Raw genomic sequence first — 18,128 nt, forward strand, 5'->3', positions numbered from 1 at the left:
TCTTAGGTTTAACCTAATTAAAAGGATCTGATTTGAGCTGACCCATGCCCCATATTTTATGCAATGTCATTAGATCTTTAATCATAATTCTAGATCTAAAATATATTTTTTAATTTTTAATTAAGTATAACATTAACATGGATTAAGATTATTAATTGAAATCATTATAATTTTGTAAAATAATTTTACATCATTTTATGTAAAATTTTCTATTCCGAAAATTAGATTGGCTCACTTCAGTGGATCGACTAAGTCTGATACTTGATCGACTAACTGATCATGAATAGTAACCATTATTATCTAGTTTGAGATAACTAGGTTGGGTCAATCAACACTGAACCGATAAAAATGGGAGACAGGATCGACTCAGTTCAAAATTAGTCGGCTCAGTTGGCATGCCAATAGGTATCACATAGTTTCAGATATGAAAATTCTCGTATAAACTGAAATAAAATTAATTATAATAAATTTTAGATCACATCTAAATATTTTATGATTCTAAATTTTATTTTTATAATTAAAATAATTTTAATCATATAGATTAGATGTTTTACTTTTCGTACAATTTATGTTTTGTATCACATACAATAAATCCTAGGGTTTTAACATTTAGGATTTTGTAGAAAAAATTTTTCTTTTGCGTTCTTCTTCATGGGACCTCACAGTGGCACCCCTACATATCATGAAGAGCACCTCATTGAATGAGAAGAGAGGGTCATGTAACCCTACTTGCTCCTATGATCGGATGGTCTGGTGATTATCCAATCTGGGTACTTTGCTATTCAGAACATCTAATCTAATTCACATATCATATATGCAAAAATTTAGATCAAATCTAAATTATATTAGATCTGATTTTACATTAGATCATATCTAAAATCAGATCATAATACATCTTATGCATTGCTAAATCTAGATTTTAACTCTACATACATATATATTTATGTCATAATGAATCTTCACTCTGATATCATTTTAAAATCACCATACAGGATCTATGACATCAACTAACATACATGTATCTAAAATTGAAATCTAAAATTCAGCAAGTATAGATCATATCTATGTGTAATTAGATCATATCTAATTAATATTTAGATCACATCTAAATATTAATTGAGATCAAAATCTTATACCTGAGCACAGATAGTAGATCATCACATCTAAAATCTATGGTACTTAGTTCTTCATAATGCTTGGCAACCGCACACGCATCCGACCTCTATGGATATCCATATGAAGCCCTTATACTGATCAATCTCCTCGGAAGTGCTAGCTCGTGAGGACACCATGCTTTGGCTGATCTAAGAGAAATCACAAAGAAGATGAAGAATAAGGAGATTTTCTCTTTTTTTTTTTAGATCCACATATCAGATCTCTACAATAGAGATCAAGAGAAGAATCCTTTCTTCTCAATTTTTTCATGCATAAGAGAGAACCTTTCTCTCTTCTTTTCACACCTTTGAGAAGAATTTTTTTTCTCTAATTTTTTATGATGAAAATAAGATCTAATCTGATTTTTCATGCTGAAAATTATATGGATTTTTGAGCCCTAAAAAAATCCAAAAGAGAGACCCAAGAGAAGAACAGTTTTTTTCTCTTCTTCTCCCTTTTTCTTCTTGATCTAGAACTCTAGGAAGCCCCAAACGTCCAACCAAATTTTTTTTATAATTTTTCTCTAAATTTTTATATTAAAAATTAGATCTAATCTAATTTTTATCCTAGAAGAAAATAAAAAAAATCTGAAAGAAGAACTCCTTCTTCAAGACTACGCACAACAAAGAAGACCCTTCTTCTTCCTTCTCTTTCTCTTGTTGGGAAGAACTTTTCTTCTCTAATTTTTTGTTGTATAACTAGTAGAGGAGCCTCTCTTTGATACCCAAAAATCAGTAAGAAAGTCTCCCAAAATTCCTTCAAGAAGAGAGAGGAAGAGGAGAGCCAAGACATATGGGATATGGGGTGTCCAACTCTTGGATGCCCTCTTCTCCCTTTTTTTTTCTTTTGGGTGACAACAAAAGAGGTGAGATGCCCCTTATTTCTCACGAAAGAAATAAGGAGGTGCGGCATCTTTTTGGGAGTTGGACGCTCCCTTCTCCCTTTTTTTTTTTTGGGCGACAACAAAAGAGGGGAGATGCCCCTTATTTCTCACGGAAGAAATAAGGAGGTGCGATATATTTTTGGGGTGTGGAGATTTCTCATGGTAAAGATGTGGCATGGAGGATTTATATCACATGGGGTGTTTCAGGTTGGTTAAGTCCTATTCCAAATAGGATTCAAGATCTTGTTCCAACTCTAACTAATCCTTGGACCAAATCCTAACCAATTTTGAAATTAGTTATAACAAACTAACTAATTAGGTTCTAGCCCAATTATGAATCCAATTAGACCCCAATCCAATTGGAGAATTAGTTAGATTAAAATTTTGTTGATCCAGAGATTGATTCTTGATGGATATCAGAAAAATTTTTGATAATAGGGCTTGATCCAATCAAGCCTATTATCTAATAGGGTTTGATCCAATCTAACATAAATCATAAATTAAATCCTTTACATCCTTAAGATCAATGGGAACAAGCCCCGTTATCAATAGGGATGCATCCAATCAATCCAAAGCCAATCTAATTGAATCCAATTCAATTAGATCTGATCCAATCCCCATTGCTTATTCAAATTGAGTCAATTAATAATCATATTGTTATTAATTATTCTTCTAATTTACCAACCATTAGTAAATTATTTATTGCAATCATTGCATATGATTAATCATCAATCAAATTGATAATTAAATCCTTCAGTGATTCATAATTGTCGATCAGCCATTTTATCAGATAGGTACTTCTATGTGTGTGACCCCATTGGTTCAAACCTAAGCTGGTAGCACAAGAATAATTCCTGTACTAATCGATGTAACCATTTAGCAATGAGATCCGACGTCTGGATAGGTCGAATGTATGCTCAGCAACACTCTAGAACCCATGTGGATATAGTTATCGTATAATTCATCCCTTTGACACTTGATGCTCCAGGACAACTAAGGGTTAAACTGTCAACCTAGGAAGAGTGATCTACATTGTGTCTCAACCTTAAAAATCTTGTGACTCTTTATTAGGATTACTTTGGCCAAATTTTTGTTAAATTGAAATACAATGATGCATCATCTTTAATTTTACTTGGAGCGGTCAATCCCATCTTGACTCGCACTCAGACTTCATAAGTACTTGACTGTACCCAAAACCCTTCTGTCATCAAATTAGAAATTCGGATAGTTCGGTACTAAAGTACAGTGTGTTGCTTGCAAGTCACAAAAGCAGTCTCAGGTCAGAGGGACATATATATTCATATCCCATCAAAGCAACCCTTAATAGCAGAGTGCTTCGAAAGTGGTCATGCTCAATGAAATGTACTCTTACAAATCACCCATATGCCATACCTGTATCACCACATGCTTTGGTTAAGAGGACAACCATCCAATATGGCATACAACAACCTACACTCGATATAATTATCATCCTTATAACAATTGTATCATTTGATTGTGAGCAAAATTTAAGAACTACATAATAAATCCTCTTTTATCATTTTGGAAGTAGCTCTAAGGACTTCATCATAACATATGAGTTCTATTTTGAAAGATGTATTTCTTATGATGAATCTGCCAGATAACATTTATCATTTTTATAATTCATATACTTGTATAGAGCACAATCATCTACAACCTAGATGATTGGCTTTAGGATATATTTTCCAACAGATTGGATCAAAAAGAGGTGGAATTTATGAGATAGGCCATTCCATAGACATTCACAGTAAGGTAGATAAATTATCACAAAAACTCAGCAAGGTGGATAAATTGACACAAAAACTTGACCGACTACTATAAGTTAGGCAAATCACCTCTTCTCAATCCACACAAGTCCAAGATGTTTGTGCCATTTGCTCAAGCCCAACCCACTTCATTACTGAATGTCCAGCTGCATCCTAATTTTTTGAGTTCGTACACAAGCAAATCCAGTAAGCTCAAGCCCAACTAGCTCGTAGATTAAGAAATGATCCATTTTTAAACACATATAATCTTAGCTGGAGAAACCACCTGAATTTTTTTGAAGACCACAACCAGGGGATAGTTCTATGATGCCTACACCTAATTATTAGGATCCAACATATATGCAAGAACCATACTATCAAAATGCTCCCCAACCTTCCACCACTGCACATAATTCAGCTTTTGAGGAGAAGATCTTGAAAATGTTGGAATGATTGGAAGTCAACACTCAGACTCTTTACTCCTACACACAATCCATCGCTAAGCTAGAGGCCCAAATAGATCAATAAGCTAAAAACTTTAGTAGGAGAGAGGAGGGAAAGCTGTCCAGCCAACCCATAAGCAATCCTAGGGGGCAGTATATGGCTAAAAACTTGAATATTCATGAAACTTTTTCTGAGCAAGCTAAATCTGTGATGACCTTTAGAAGTGAAAAGGTCTTAGAACAGCTACAACTAGCCAATATATCAGGAACCCAAACTCAAACCAAACTATCAGACAATAAGGAAGACCCCAAGAAGAGGGATAAACCAATTTCCTCAGCACTTGTACTTAGAGTTCCATTCTTAAGTACTTTAGAAACACCTCTACCTTCAGACAAAATGGGGGTCAAGATGAAGGAAATTCTCGAACCATTTAAACAAGTCCAATTAACCTTCCTCTTTTAGATGCCATCAAACAGGTCCCGGCTTATGCCAAGTTTTTGAAGAATTTGTACACACAAAAAAGTAAATCTAAAATATATATCCCCAAAAAAGTCTGTCTCACTGAACAAGCCAGCTCAGTCTTCCAATACACCACACCACCCAAATTTAAGGACCCTGGTGCCCCTATCATCTCCTGTGTCATAGGCGGCCTGACCATAAACAAAGCTTTGTTAGATCTAAGGGCGAGTGTCAACTTTCTCCCGAGCTCAGTTTATGAACTTTTTGATTTTAAAAAATTAAAACCCACACCGGTTACCTTACAATTAGCTGATAGATCCGTTAAGGTATCCCTTGGGATGATTGAGGATGTGTTGCAAGGTGGATGAGTTCTACTTCGTCATAGATTTTCTTATTTTGGAGATGGAATCTGAAAGCGACTCTAGCTAAATCTCCATCATTTTAGGCCGACCCTTCCTTACCACAGCCAATGCATGCATTAATTGTAGGATGCGAGCCATGAATGTATTGTTTGAGAATAAAAAGCTAAGGTTGAATGTGTTCAATGCTATCACAGGACTGCAAAGTGAGAAGTTTAGTAAAATAAACATAGTAAAGGGACTTGTAGAAGAAACCACCCCTGCCATACCCTCACAAGACCTTCTGCAAGTCTGTCTAGCTCATTTGATATAGACAACTTCGACATAGATGGGTACATAGAAGAAGTGAATGCCTTATTAGAGCCATCCATTTTTGATCATCCATGGACCATGACATATGAGTAAATGCCCCTTCCCTCTATCACACCAATAGTTCTTTTATTAAAAATCCCACCTACATTAGACCAAAAGCCACTCCTAGTTATGTTAAAAGATCTATTTTTAGAGCCTAATGTAACCTCTGATCAGAAAGCCCAAATTGTAAGTGTACAAAAAGAATATGAAGAAGTTGTTAGAGGGACAATTACCGACCCAACAATGGACTATCCAAACCCAGTGCTACCTTAAGAACCAAGTCCCGAAAACCCTACTGAGGATCCTTTACACAAATTTCTAAACTGCACAGGCATAGATAATGTAGAGAGGCTGAGCGATCTGTTAGACCCACCATGTGTTGCCCAACTATGCAACCCAAGAGAAGGGGGGGGGGGGTAAATTGGGTTTTTAAAAATTTAACGCTAATTTAGAACTATGAGGATTAAATAACAGTGAGCAGAATATATGTAGAGAGTGATTTAAGTAAGATGTAAAAATTAGATGCAAGAATGAAAGTAGATAAAAAAATTTAGAAAGAGAGCAAGAAAGCACAACGCAAACAAACAAGATTTATAGTAGTTCGATGCCAATCTTGTACCTACATCCACTCTCCAAGCTCCTACTTAAAAATTCAAATCCACTAAATCGTATTCAATAAGAATACAACATCGGTACCTCTGACTCTAGCTATCTCAAGCTAGAACACTTATTTTTTGGGTACAAGCCAACCCAATACAATCCGATTCAAGGTTGATAACAACGTATTCAATAAGGATTGTGTCCGTCATCGAGACCTGCAAGGAAAATCTAAATCAGAGTTGGGGGTGCTCTGGTAAGACCCTCCGATGCTCAAGTCAGTACTCTACCTCAACAGAAATGGAGCACTCGAATGGGATTTTAGCAGAGTTTCGAGATAGAGTTTAGAGCTTAGAGAAGAACATATTTGGGGGTCCCTTTTTATAGATGGAGAGCGTAACTGATTGACAGCGATGTCTGTAAATGCCTGGTAGTGGACCGTTCGGGGTCACGCGGAGTTTGTTACGGAGAGTGGTGGCGTCAGTGGGCCGTTCAGAGCCACGTGGAGTTTGTTATGGAGAGTGAAGTGGTGTCCATTGTCATGACTTACCAGAGAGTGGTGGAGCCACATAAAATCTATTACAGAGAGTGGAGTGGGGTAGTGGTCATTGTCACGACTTGCCAGAGAGTTCGATCCTGACGGCTGAAGTTCGGCTGGGATGTCTGATGGAGCAGAATGACTCTCTGTCTCTGCAATCTAAGAGAAGCTCGGATATTTTCGAGGTTGCTGATGAGTTCACTATTGTCGGGTGTCTTGGGCGCTGATGCTGCAGTCGGAAGTCATCTGCTGTAGAAGCTCGGATGGAGTCTTTCTGTTGGAGAAGTCTGGTAAGAGTCCGATTGCTAAAGGAGTCCGTCTAGAATTTGCCTAATGTGGAAACTCATCTGAAGATTGTCCGTCCGAGAGTTTCGATTTCATGAGGAATTCGATAGAGGGTTATCTGATAGTGGAGTTCGGATGGCGCTGTGGAGGTTCGTCTGCTGGAGGAGTCTCGAGGATGTTGGGAAAGGTCGAACATTGGAGGAGTCCGAGATTCAATTCTGTTGTAGAAGTTCGGATGGAGTCCAGCTCTTGTAGGAGTCTGAAAGGAGGCTACTTATTGTAGAAGCTCGGACAAAGATCGATTGCCATGGAAGCTCGAATGAAGACTTCTTGTTGTAGAAGCTCGGATGAAGTCCGCTTGCAATAGAAGTCCGGAGTATAGATCCGACTGGTGGAGCCCGTCCGTTGTAGAAATTCATCTGAAATCTGTCTGCTGTAGAAGTTCGGCTGGGATCTCGTCCGTTGTAGAAATTCGTCTGGAATCCATCTGCTGTAGAAGTTCGGCTGGGATCCGGCTCTTGTAGGAGCTCAGATTAAATCCAAAAGGTGGTCGACCATCGTAAAAACTTAGATGGAGTCTGGTTACTGTAGAAGTCCTGCTATTGGAGAAGCTCGGACATTGACAAAGTCTGGAAGAAGTTCGGATTAAGGTCGTTCGTGGTCGAAAAAAGTCTGGAAGAGATTCGGAGAATAGTCGATCACTGTAGAAAATCGACTGATAGTGAAGCTCAGAAAGCGTTTGGAGCAGCCCGGTAGATGAATGGAGAAGCTCATTATCGGAGAAGTTCGGATGGTATTATGGAAGCTCGGACAGTCGGGAGAGTTCAGAAAGATGCCACACAAGGTCGGAAGCCGCAAGAGCCCTGGGAGGGTTGGCCTTTCACGAACTTCGACTGGGGGTATTTTAAGCAAAATTCAGTGCAAGGGTAAAATGGTAATTTGAAAACTTTTTCAAAATTACTATTTTACAGTGAAAATTATTAATTAATCTAATTAATTAATATGAAGTTATCCTACACTAGGATCTAAATATGATATATAGCATGCATTCATTTAAATTTGAAATTCAAATGCGAACAGTAAACGCTTTACTGTAATGTGTTCAGAATATAATACCTTTATGCAGGTAGAAGATCGCCACAATCTGATCATCTGGGAGAGTCTGATCATCGTGACACAGTCACACAGTGTGTCTGGCCTCTGTGGATCATCCATACGAAGCTTCCGGTCTGATCGACTCCTCACGAGTGCTAGCTCGTTGTAGAGCCCTTTTGACGGTGGATGCTGATCGAACTCCTTCGATCGATGTCTGTCGATTCTTTGAATGCTCTGGATCATCAACAGATGTGCTTGAGAGGATGTTGAAGATCTCTCTGAGATTTTGTGGGCTCACGACACTCGTAGCTCACTTTCTCACTTCCCGAACCCCAGGCTAAAACTCTAGAAAACTCACCGAAAACCTTGCACCCACTTTTCTTTCTTTTCTTTTTTTTTCTCTTGGAAGGATATGGACTTCCTTCTCACGCACAAGACTTCTCACGCCCAAGAATTTTTCTCCAAAAATCTTCTTCTTGCACGCCCCACTCTTCTCCTCCTTTTATAATAACGTCAAACGTCTTATCCAAAAGAAAGGATAAAGATGAGTAATTGCACATTTGAATTCAAATCAAATTTTGAATTCAAATGGACACCAACTCATCCCTTATCTACTAAAGGCATGAGGTGTGGCTTAAATTATGCATGGAGTGATTTCATGAGAAATCTTTTCTCATGTAATAAATGGGACGTAAAAAAAGGGATAAGGTGCAAAGATTGATTGCCCATTCAAATTCAAACTTTATTTTGAATTTGAATGGCCAACCAATCATCCTTATCCATTCATATGGCACATTAAAGTGGGGCGTGGGGAGGGCTTGGCGTGAGGAAAAAATTCATGAGAAGTTTCTTCTCATGAATTCAAATGGGTGCAATGGAAGTGAGGTGGCGTATGGAGATTGGGTCAAGGTGGTTTAATTATTTAAACCAACATAATTGAACCAAATAAGTTAGGTCCAATTAGACTAATTTAAACCTAACTAAATTAGGCTTAGTTAGGCTCAATAAAATTTTAATCAAATCAGGAATTGATTAAGCCCAACCCCAGATCAAATCAGGGACCAAACCATCTCGACGATTAGGTCAACTCTTAACCTAATCGGGTCAAACCCAACTGAATCCAATTCAATTGGACTTGATCCAAAAATAATTACTCAATCAAATTGAGTTAATTAGTGATCAAATCACTAATTAAATCTCTCATAAATACTGAGTCCAAATCCGATGGATAATCAGGCATCAGAATTCATCGATATGTAACCCTGATCGAAAAGTCCCAACCAGTGGGACTCTTGACCTCGGTACCCATAATGTGTGGAACTCATGATCAGAGAATCCTGATTCTCGATCACTGAGTCTTAAACATATAGGATTCTACATCAGCCATCAGATCAGATAGAAATCTCTAATGTGTGTGACCCCGCAGGTTCGAACCTAAGCTGGTAGCACAGGAACCAATTCCTGTACTAATCGAAGTGACTATCTAGCAATGGTACCTGACATCCAGATAGATTAAAGAGTCGCAATCGCAACACTCAGAACCTACATGAATATGGTTACTGTATAATTCATCCTTTTGACCCCTGTGTTTAGGACGACTCAGGGTTAAACTGTCAACCCTGATCAGATCATCCGAATCGTGCTCAACTCAAACAGTCCTGTGACTCCTCAGAAGGACTACCCTGGCTATGATTTTGCTAAATTAAAATACGACTATACACAGCTCCTAAACTGGAGTGGTCAATCCCATCTTGACACACGCACCGACAAGTCAAGTACTTGACTACACCCAGCAGCCTTCCGTCACTGAATTAAAAATTCAGATAGTCCAGTGTCTAAGTACAGTGAGTTGCTTGCAAGTCACCATGGCGGTCTCAGGTCGGAGGGATATTTATACCCATATTCCATCAGAGCAAATCTTGACAGCAGAAATAGCTCCAGAGTCGGTCACGTTCTGTGCAGATGTACCCTTACATCTCATCTGTATGCCATACTAGTGTCTCCACACTCATTGGTTAAGAGGACAACCAACTTATATGGCACACAACGACCTATGCTTGATAAATATTGTCATCCTTGGTAACAACGTATCATTTGGTCGCGAACAGATTTAAGGACTAAACGACAAATCCTCCTTTGTCGAGTCTAAATAGTCTTAAGGACTTCACCACAACATAGGAGTTCATTAAAAGATGAAATATTTTGTGATGAAAAATATCAAAATAATTTTTATTAATTCATAATTCATGTACAAATACAAAAATGAGCACAACCGTCAACAGGCTGACGATTGGCTTTGGGATACTATTCCCAACAGGTATTTTATACCCAACATCAGTCCCCCACTTTCAAGTTCGGGTTCTGAATGAAGGAAGTACAGAGAAATTTTTACAGCCGAAGTTGCCTCCCTCAATTTTCGTATTCGATTATTTCCAGATATTTTGGTGTTTGGCACGTTGGTGCTGGAGCCTTTTCAAATCGAGGCGATCCAAAAATATTTTTTCAAAATTCTCACTGGAGCGTTATTTTAGGTACAGTGCAATAATGATTGCAATGGTCTGGATAGTGGAGGAGTTCAAGATCTCCTTCGAGATGAGAGATCTGAAGGTCCAGTTCGGCCAGGCCACCTACGTCAAGGGCTTCAAGCTCTGCCAGGAGAAGGTGGTCAGAAAGTTTCCCGAGCTGGACCTCGACTTCCTGGATCAGGCATCCGATGACGAAGCCGAGCCTTCTGAGGCTGCTGCCGGTCTTCCTCTAGCTAGGACTTCCTCGACTGCCGTGGCTGCCACGGTCGACCTTTCGGAGGCACCGAGCTCCCCCACTTCTGCCCTAGAGGTCCGAAACCTTTAATTTTGTATTCTTCTCTTTTTTTTTTGTTGCAACTTTTTCTCGTTCTCTTGTACTTAAGAAGTATTTAATTAATGAAATCGAATTCTTCTTTACATAGAGCTCCTTTGTCTTACTCTGTATTCTTTTTCCTCTTTTTTGTTTTCTTGCATTGATTTGTGTTGTGGCGCTCTTGTCTCCCAGCAACAGTGCCCTGTCGAAGCTCTTCCCCTACCACAGGGGATTCCTCTGAAGTCGATGATCTGGGACCTCAGAAGGGAAGTTCTTCACCTAACAAAAAAACCAAAGAAGCTGGATGACGAACTTCACTGGCTGAGGGAGAGCCATTCGGAAGTCACTATGGAGGCTACTCACTTTCGGGACCTCCACAAAAAGGGTTTCATGGACTACACCCGGAGGAAGGCTGACTTCGTGAAGGAGCTTGAGGAACTCTGAAAATGTGCCAGCAATCGATCTTGGACTTAGGCTTCCAAGATCAGCTCCCTTGAGGTCAAGCTGGCAGCTGCACGGGAGAAGATCGGTCAATTGGAAGGGAGCTCATCCTGGCTCACAACTCAGGCCGATCACGATCGAGACTGGTCGAAGAAATTCTCTGACCTTCAGAAGTAGCTGCAAGATGCCAAGGTGAACTACAATGCCTATCGAGTCTGCTGGTGCAGACAAGTAGATGACTACCGAAGGAAGCTTAAGATGACGACCGATGAGGTTGCTCGCCTTCAGAGACAGTTATCTGAGAGAATCCAGGCCATCTCTGCACAAGGCTCCAACGAGCTCCGCTCCTTAAGGGAGACCATGGAAGAACTGTCCATGGCCCTTGGGCAGGAGAAGGCCGAACTGCAGCGGCTGAAGATTCAGCTGGCCTACGAGCAGCAGGCGGTCAAAGATACCGAGGTGGAGTCCGAGATTCTGAGGAAGAGGCTTCGGGAGTCAGAGGACGAAAGCCGACAGTTCCACCAGATGTACCGGGAGATGCTTTTAAGAAAGAAGGAACTGGAAGAAGAAGTCGAAAACTTAAGGAAATCCCTGACAATGGCTGGAACCGAGAGTTTGAAGTCGGAAGAAGCCGAGCTTCCTTAGAGCTTCTTTTACCTTTTGTTCTTCCATGTATTCTTTTCTTTTCTTGTCGTTTTTTTTTTGGCCTTCAAAGGCTTTGTAATGCACACTTTACTAATGAAATGAAAATTTTTTTTTTCATTACCTTGTCTATTCTTGCTTTGAGTTGTTGTTTACCAAGCTTCTTTTGTCTTTTGTCTTATTCGATGTCGACATTGTTTGAAGGCTCCTGATCATCGCCGTCTTGATTTGCCCTTTTTGTTCATGACTGAAGGTCTTTTCAAGGTCATTCGAGTTTGATGCTTCCTCCCGATGCTCGAGATGGGGGCTCGAACTTCTCGTTACCTTGAGGAAGTTGATTTTCTCTGGCCAGTGTTGGGTTCCCTCTTAGAGACTGAGGGTTTTTGACAAGAGTCTCCTTTCTCGTTGAGACGAGGTTCCTTGTATCTTTGATGTAGTTTATTTTTTCCTTATCACTGGCATAGCTCGTTGCTTTCCCTTTTTCTCTCCTCTTTTTTTTGTGTTCGAGTGAGGGCTTTCCCTCTGCTCTTAACGGGGTTGTAGGGGTGTAGAGGAGCCGTTGAGGAGGCTTTCCCCCTCATCCGATCTTGGACGACTAGATCTTCAATTGTGTCAGGATGAAATTCTCCTCCTGTTCCTGACACAGTCAATTTCAGCTCATGTTAGGATGAGATTTTTCTCCTGTTCCTAACAAGGCTGTGGGGGCACGTAAGGGCCATTGCAAGGACCTCTCCCCCCATCCGATCTCTAAAAAATCGGGCCTTCGACCTTGCTCATGTTAAGATGAGGTTCTCCTCTCATTCCTAACATGGCTGTGGGGGTACGTAAGGGCCGTTGCAAGGGCCTCTCCTCCCATCCGATCTGTAAATAATCGAGCCTTCGACTTTGCTCATGTTAGGACGAGGTTCTCCTCCTATTCCTAACATGGCTGTGGGGGTGCATAAGGACCATTACAAGGGCCTCTCTCTCCATCCGGTCTCTAAATAATCGGACCTTCGACTTTGCTCATGTTAGGATGAGGTTCTCCTCCTGTTCCTAACATGGCTGTGGGGGCGCATAAGGGCCGTTGCAAGGGCCTCTCCCCCCATCCGATCTCTAAATAATCGGGCCTTTGACTTTGCTCATGTTAGGACGAGGTTCTCCTCCTGTTCCTAACATGACTGTGGGGGCGCATAAGGGCCATTGCAAGGGCCTCTCCCCCCATCCGATCTCTAAATAATCGGGCCTTCGACTTTGCTCATGTTAGGATGAGGTTCTCCTCCTGTTCCTAACATCACTGTGGGGGTGCATAAGGGCTGTTGCAAGGGCCTCTCCCCCCATCCGGTCTCTAAATAATCAGGCCTTCATTTGTATCGGGACGAGGTCCTCCTCTTGTTTCTGACACACTTAGTTTCGATTGTCTGAAGGAGCTACTCTCTATCGTTACAAGCTCATGCCAAAAGAAAAGATATGTGAATATGAAAGAAACTTTTATTTAAAGCAAAGTTATTGGTAATACATTCGTAGATTTTTCGAATCCCATAGTCGCGGAAGGTCTGCTCTCCGTTGGGATCTTCTAGAGATGGTGTTGATGATCCCGATTGGAGGTCGATCTTCAGGCTGTTCCTCCCTCCTTGGCGGCTCTGATTGTGGTAGGACCCTCGGTCGATCTTCTCTATCTTCAGGCCGGTGTCGAATGAATCTGTCGAGCCAACCTCGTCTAATGAGCTCCTCGATCTCATCTCAGAGTTGAATACACTCCTCCGTGTCGTGACCGTGGTCACGATGATAGAGGCAGAACTTGTTAGGGTTGCACTTCTCGGGGTGTGTGTGCATCCTTTTCGGCCTTGGCAGCTGCTCCCTGACCTCCATCAGCACTTGAGCTTTTGGAACATTGAGGGGGGCATAGCTGTGGAATCTTCTTGGGGGAGAGCTCTGTCGAACCCTGTGGTCCGGGCTCCTCTGCCTACGAGCTCGGGGGAGAGTTCGGACATGCTTGTATCCGGGGGGAGTTCAAGAACGTGACCGAGCTTCACTCGACCCTTTTTCAACTACGAGCTTGCTGGAGTCACTCGCCTGTCGCTCCTTCGTGACCTCCTTGTCCTTCAACTTGAAGGCTTCCTCTGCTTGGGCATATCCTTCGGCCTGAGCCAGCAGATCAGCGAAGTCCCTGGGATACTTCTTTTCTAGGAAAAATAGAAGATCGTTCTTTTGAAGACCACTCTTCAGGGCGGCCATTGCAACTGACTGGTCCAAGTTCTGGACCTCCAATGCGGTGACATTAAAACAGTTAACGTAAGTTCGGATGGATTCTCCCTCCATCTACTTGATGTTAATGAGGGACTCCGAACCTCTCCGGGGATGCTGGCTGCTGACGAAATGAGAGACAAACTGATGGCTCATCTGATAAAAAAAAAGATAGTACCCGACTTCAGTGTCGAGTACCAATTTCTTGCTACTCCCTTCAAGGTGGATGGGAAAGCTCGACACAGGATGGCGTCTGGCGTGCCATGGAGCAGCATCATTGTCCGAAAGACCTCCAGATGGTCAATCGGATCCGAGGTCCCGTCATAGCTCTCGAATTGGGGGAGCTTGAAGTTTGGCGGGATTGGTTCCTGCATAATCATTTGAGAGAAAGGAGGGTCAGTACAAATATCCTCACTGTAAGCAGTGGGAGCATGATGGAGCTCTTCGATCCGCTGATTCATCTCTTAGAATCTTTGATCCAGGAGGTCCTCTCGACTGCGAGTCTCGAGGGTCTTCTGGTAGAACAGAGGTAGGGACCCTCCGGGGATGGAATCGTAATCGGATGGAGGGCTCTCCGCCTTCTGCTTCCCCTTTTTGGGAAAGATAGGGCGACTGGCCCAAATGGCCCGCCCGATCATCGGATTTTGAAACTCCGACAATGCTCTTTCCAGCTGCACAGATGTCTGCGGCTGTTGCGACTGCTGCTGCATGGCCTGCACTGCTTCGGTGATGCCCCTGACCTGTTGAACTAGCAAGTCAAACTGCTCCATGCCGACTGCCGTTGTCAGAGGAGGAGGAGCCTGGGAAACTAGAGACGAGGCCAGAGCTTGCGGGTCTCACTGAGATCTGATCATGGAGGCCGTGGATCGCCTGGTGGATGCCTTTTGGGGAGGCATCAGGTGGAGATCTGGCAGGAGAAGAAGGAGAAAATATCGAAGAAGATGACCGAAGATAATTTCGTTGAGTACTCCTTTAAGAACAAGGGTACTGTGAAGACACAGGCCCGTCCTTCCTCTAGCGCCAATTCTGTTGGTACAGAATTTCATCAATATCAGAGAAGCTGGAGTCGAGGAGATCGCATGCACCGTCGGGACCTGTAAGGAAAGTCTAAACCAGAGTTGGGGGTGCTCCAGCAAGACCCTCCGACGCTCAAGTCAGTACTCTGCCTCAATAGAAATGGAGCACTCAAATGAGATTTTAGCAGAGTTTCAAGATAGAGTTTAGAGCTTAGAGAAGAGCTTAGAGAAGAACGCATCTGGAGGTCCCTTTTTATAGACAGAGAACGTAACTGATTGACAGTGACGTCTGTAACTGCCTAGTAGTGGGTCGTTCGGGGCCATGCAGAGTTTGTTACGGAGAGTAGTGGCGTCAGTGGACCGTTCAGAGCCACATGGAGTTTGTTATGGAGAGTGAAGTGGTGTCCGTTGTCGCGACTTGCCAGAGAGTGGTGGGGTCACGTGGAATCTGTTACAGAGAGAGGAGTGGGGTAGTGGCCATTGTTGCGACTGGCCAGAGAGTTCAGGCCTGACGGCTGAAGTTCGGCTGGGATGTCTGATGGAGCGAAATGGCTCTCTGTCTCTACAATCTAAGAGAAGCTCGGATGTTTTCGAGGTTTCTGATGAGTCCACTATTGTCGGGTGCCTTGGGCGCTGATGCTGCAGTCGAAAGTCATCTACTGTAGAAGCTCGGACGGAGACTTTTTGTTGGAGAAATCCGATAAGAGTCTGATTGCTAGAGGAGTCCGTCTAAAATTTGCTTGATGTGAAAACTCGTTTAAAGATTGTCCGTCGGAGAGGTCCGATTTCATGAGGAATCTGGCAGAGGGTCATTCGACAGTGGAGTTCGGATGGCACTGTGGAGGTTCGTCCACTGGAGGAGTCTCGAGGATGCTGGGGAAGGTCGAATGTTGGAGGAGTCCGGGATTCAATTCTATTGTAGAAGTTCAGACGGAGTCTGGCTCTTGTAGGAGTCTGAAAGGAGGCCGCTTATTGTAGAAGCTCGGATAAAGACCGGTTGCCGTGGAAGCTCGAATGAAGACTTCTTGTTGTAGAAGCTCAGATGAAGTCCGCTTGCAATAGAAGTCCGAAGTAGAGATCCGGCTGGTGAAGCCCATTCATTGTAGAAATTTATCTGAAATCCGTCCACCGTAAAAGTTTGGCTGGGATCCCGTCTGTTGTAGAAATTCGTTTAGAATCTGTCTGCTGTAGAAGTTCGACTGGGATCCGACTCTTGTAGGAGCTCGGATGAAATTCGGAAGGTGATCGACCATCGTATAAACTTGGATGGAGTCTGGTTATTGTAGAAGTCTTGCTGTTGGAGAAGCTCAGATATTGATGAAGTCCGGAAGAAGTTCGAAGTAAGGTCGTTCGTGGTCAAAAAAAGTCTGGAAGAGATTCGGAGAATAGTCAATCACTGTAGAAAATCGGCTGATAGTGAAGCTCAAAAAGTGTTTGGAGTAGCCCGGTAGATGAATGGAGGAGCTCATTATCGGAGAAGTCCGGATGGTATTATGGAAGCTTGAATGGTCGGGGGGGTTTAGAAAGACGCCACACAAGGTCGGAAGTCAGAAGAGCCCTGGGAGGGTCGGCCTTTCACGAACTTCGGCTGGGGGTATTTTATACCCAATACTTCCAAAACTAAAAATCAAGACAAAACAGAGTATGTGAGTTAATCATATGAAAATAAAAATTTAGCTCCTTTAATGAGTAAATAAAACTTTAAATACACTTTACATAATAAGAAGGAAGCTTTTTTGATTTTTTTTAGGGTGGTTGAAGACTTGAATGAGCTCTAGAGGGGTTGGTGAACTTGAATTGAAGGCTTCTTTTTCTTGAAGAGGTCTTTTTGCTTAGGGCTGAAATGAATGCTTGTGTCTCTTCAATCTTGCTTCTTTTTCCTTTCTTTAAGTGACTTTATAGCTTCAATAGATGGTAGAGAAAAATCTGAGCTGAAATAGAACCATTGGAGATCATTAAAAGAGCATTAAATGCTGCTAAAAAGAGCTGAAAACTAGCCATTACGGAAGTTTCCATCACAGGGGGTAGACTCATGGGGTCGACCTCTGCACAGGGGTCGACCTCTGTGGCACAGAACAGAAAATCACTGTTCTATATCTTTGGCCTGCACAGTAATAGAGGTTGACTCATGGGATCGACCCCTTTGGATGTACCAGCCAAAAATAGCATGCCGTTCAGTCCCTTTTGACAGGAGTCGACTCATAGGGTCGATCCAATTCTTTAAATTCAAATTTCTCTCAACATATCCATCCAAAAAGTATGAAATTACCTCCAATAGATTACAAATCTTCTATTCTTGCTCTTGAGGCTTTCGAATAAGAACTTGGTAAAATTATGATTTTGCTCCTGAAATACAATAAATTATTTTTTAAGCCAAAATTATTAGTAATCCCCTCAAATGTGTTGTAATCATCAAAATCAATTCATGGAGTAACAATCTCTCCCTTTTTGATGATGACAAAATACTTGAGCAAAAGCAAAACATAACATATATAAAGCATTAATCAAAAATTTTAAATTTATAAAGATGCATCACTAAAACATCATAGCCAATTATTTGAATAAAATGCATCATGAGTAGTTTGAAGATTAGTGTTAAGATAGCTTTTAAGATTATATATATTATTTTTTTGATAAATTTGCTTTGATAATTTTACTTATTGTTCGATTTTAGACAAGTTTGCTTATTGCTCGATTTTGTTCATCTACTCTCCCTTTTTGATAACATCAATTAAGATTATTACTCTCATTTTTTTTAAAAAAAAAATGAAAGAGACTCCCCCTCACTATAGCAATCATAAAGGATATTTCAATTTGCTCATATAGAAGATATTGTCATTCATAATATTTCATAACACATATATGAGATACTTTTCATATCATATTAAGACATTTCAATTAATGCCATTCATAAAAATCAATCCAAAGATATTCATAGAAGTTAAAAGCATATATATGTATATATCCAAAATGTGACATAAGTGTCACAATACATACGAGTCAAGTCAAAATACATAGGCCATACAAAAA

This window comes from Elaeis guineensis, chromosome 1 (assembly GCF_000442705.2).
Source record: "Elaeis guineensis isolate ETL-2024a chromosome 1, EG11, whole genome shotgun sequence".
NCBI lineage: Eukaryota > Viridiplantae > Streptophyta > Magnoliopsida > Arecales > Arecaceae > Elaeis > Elaeis guineensis.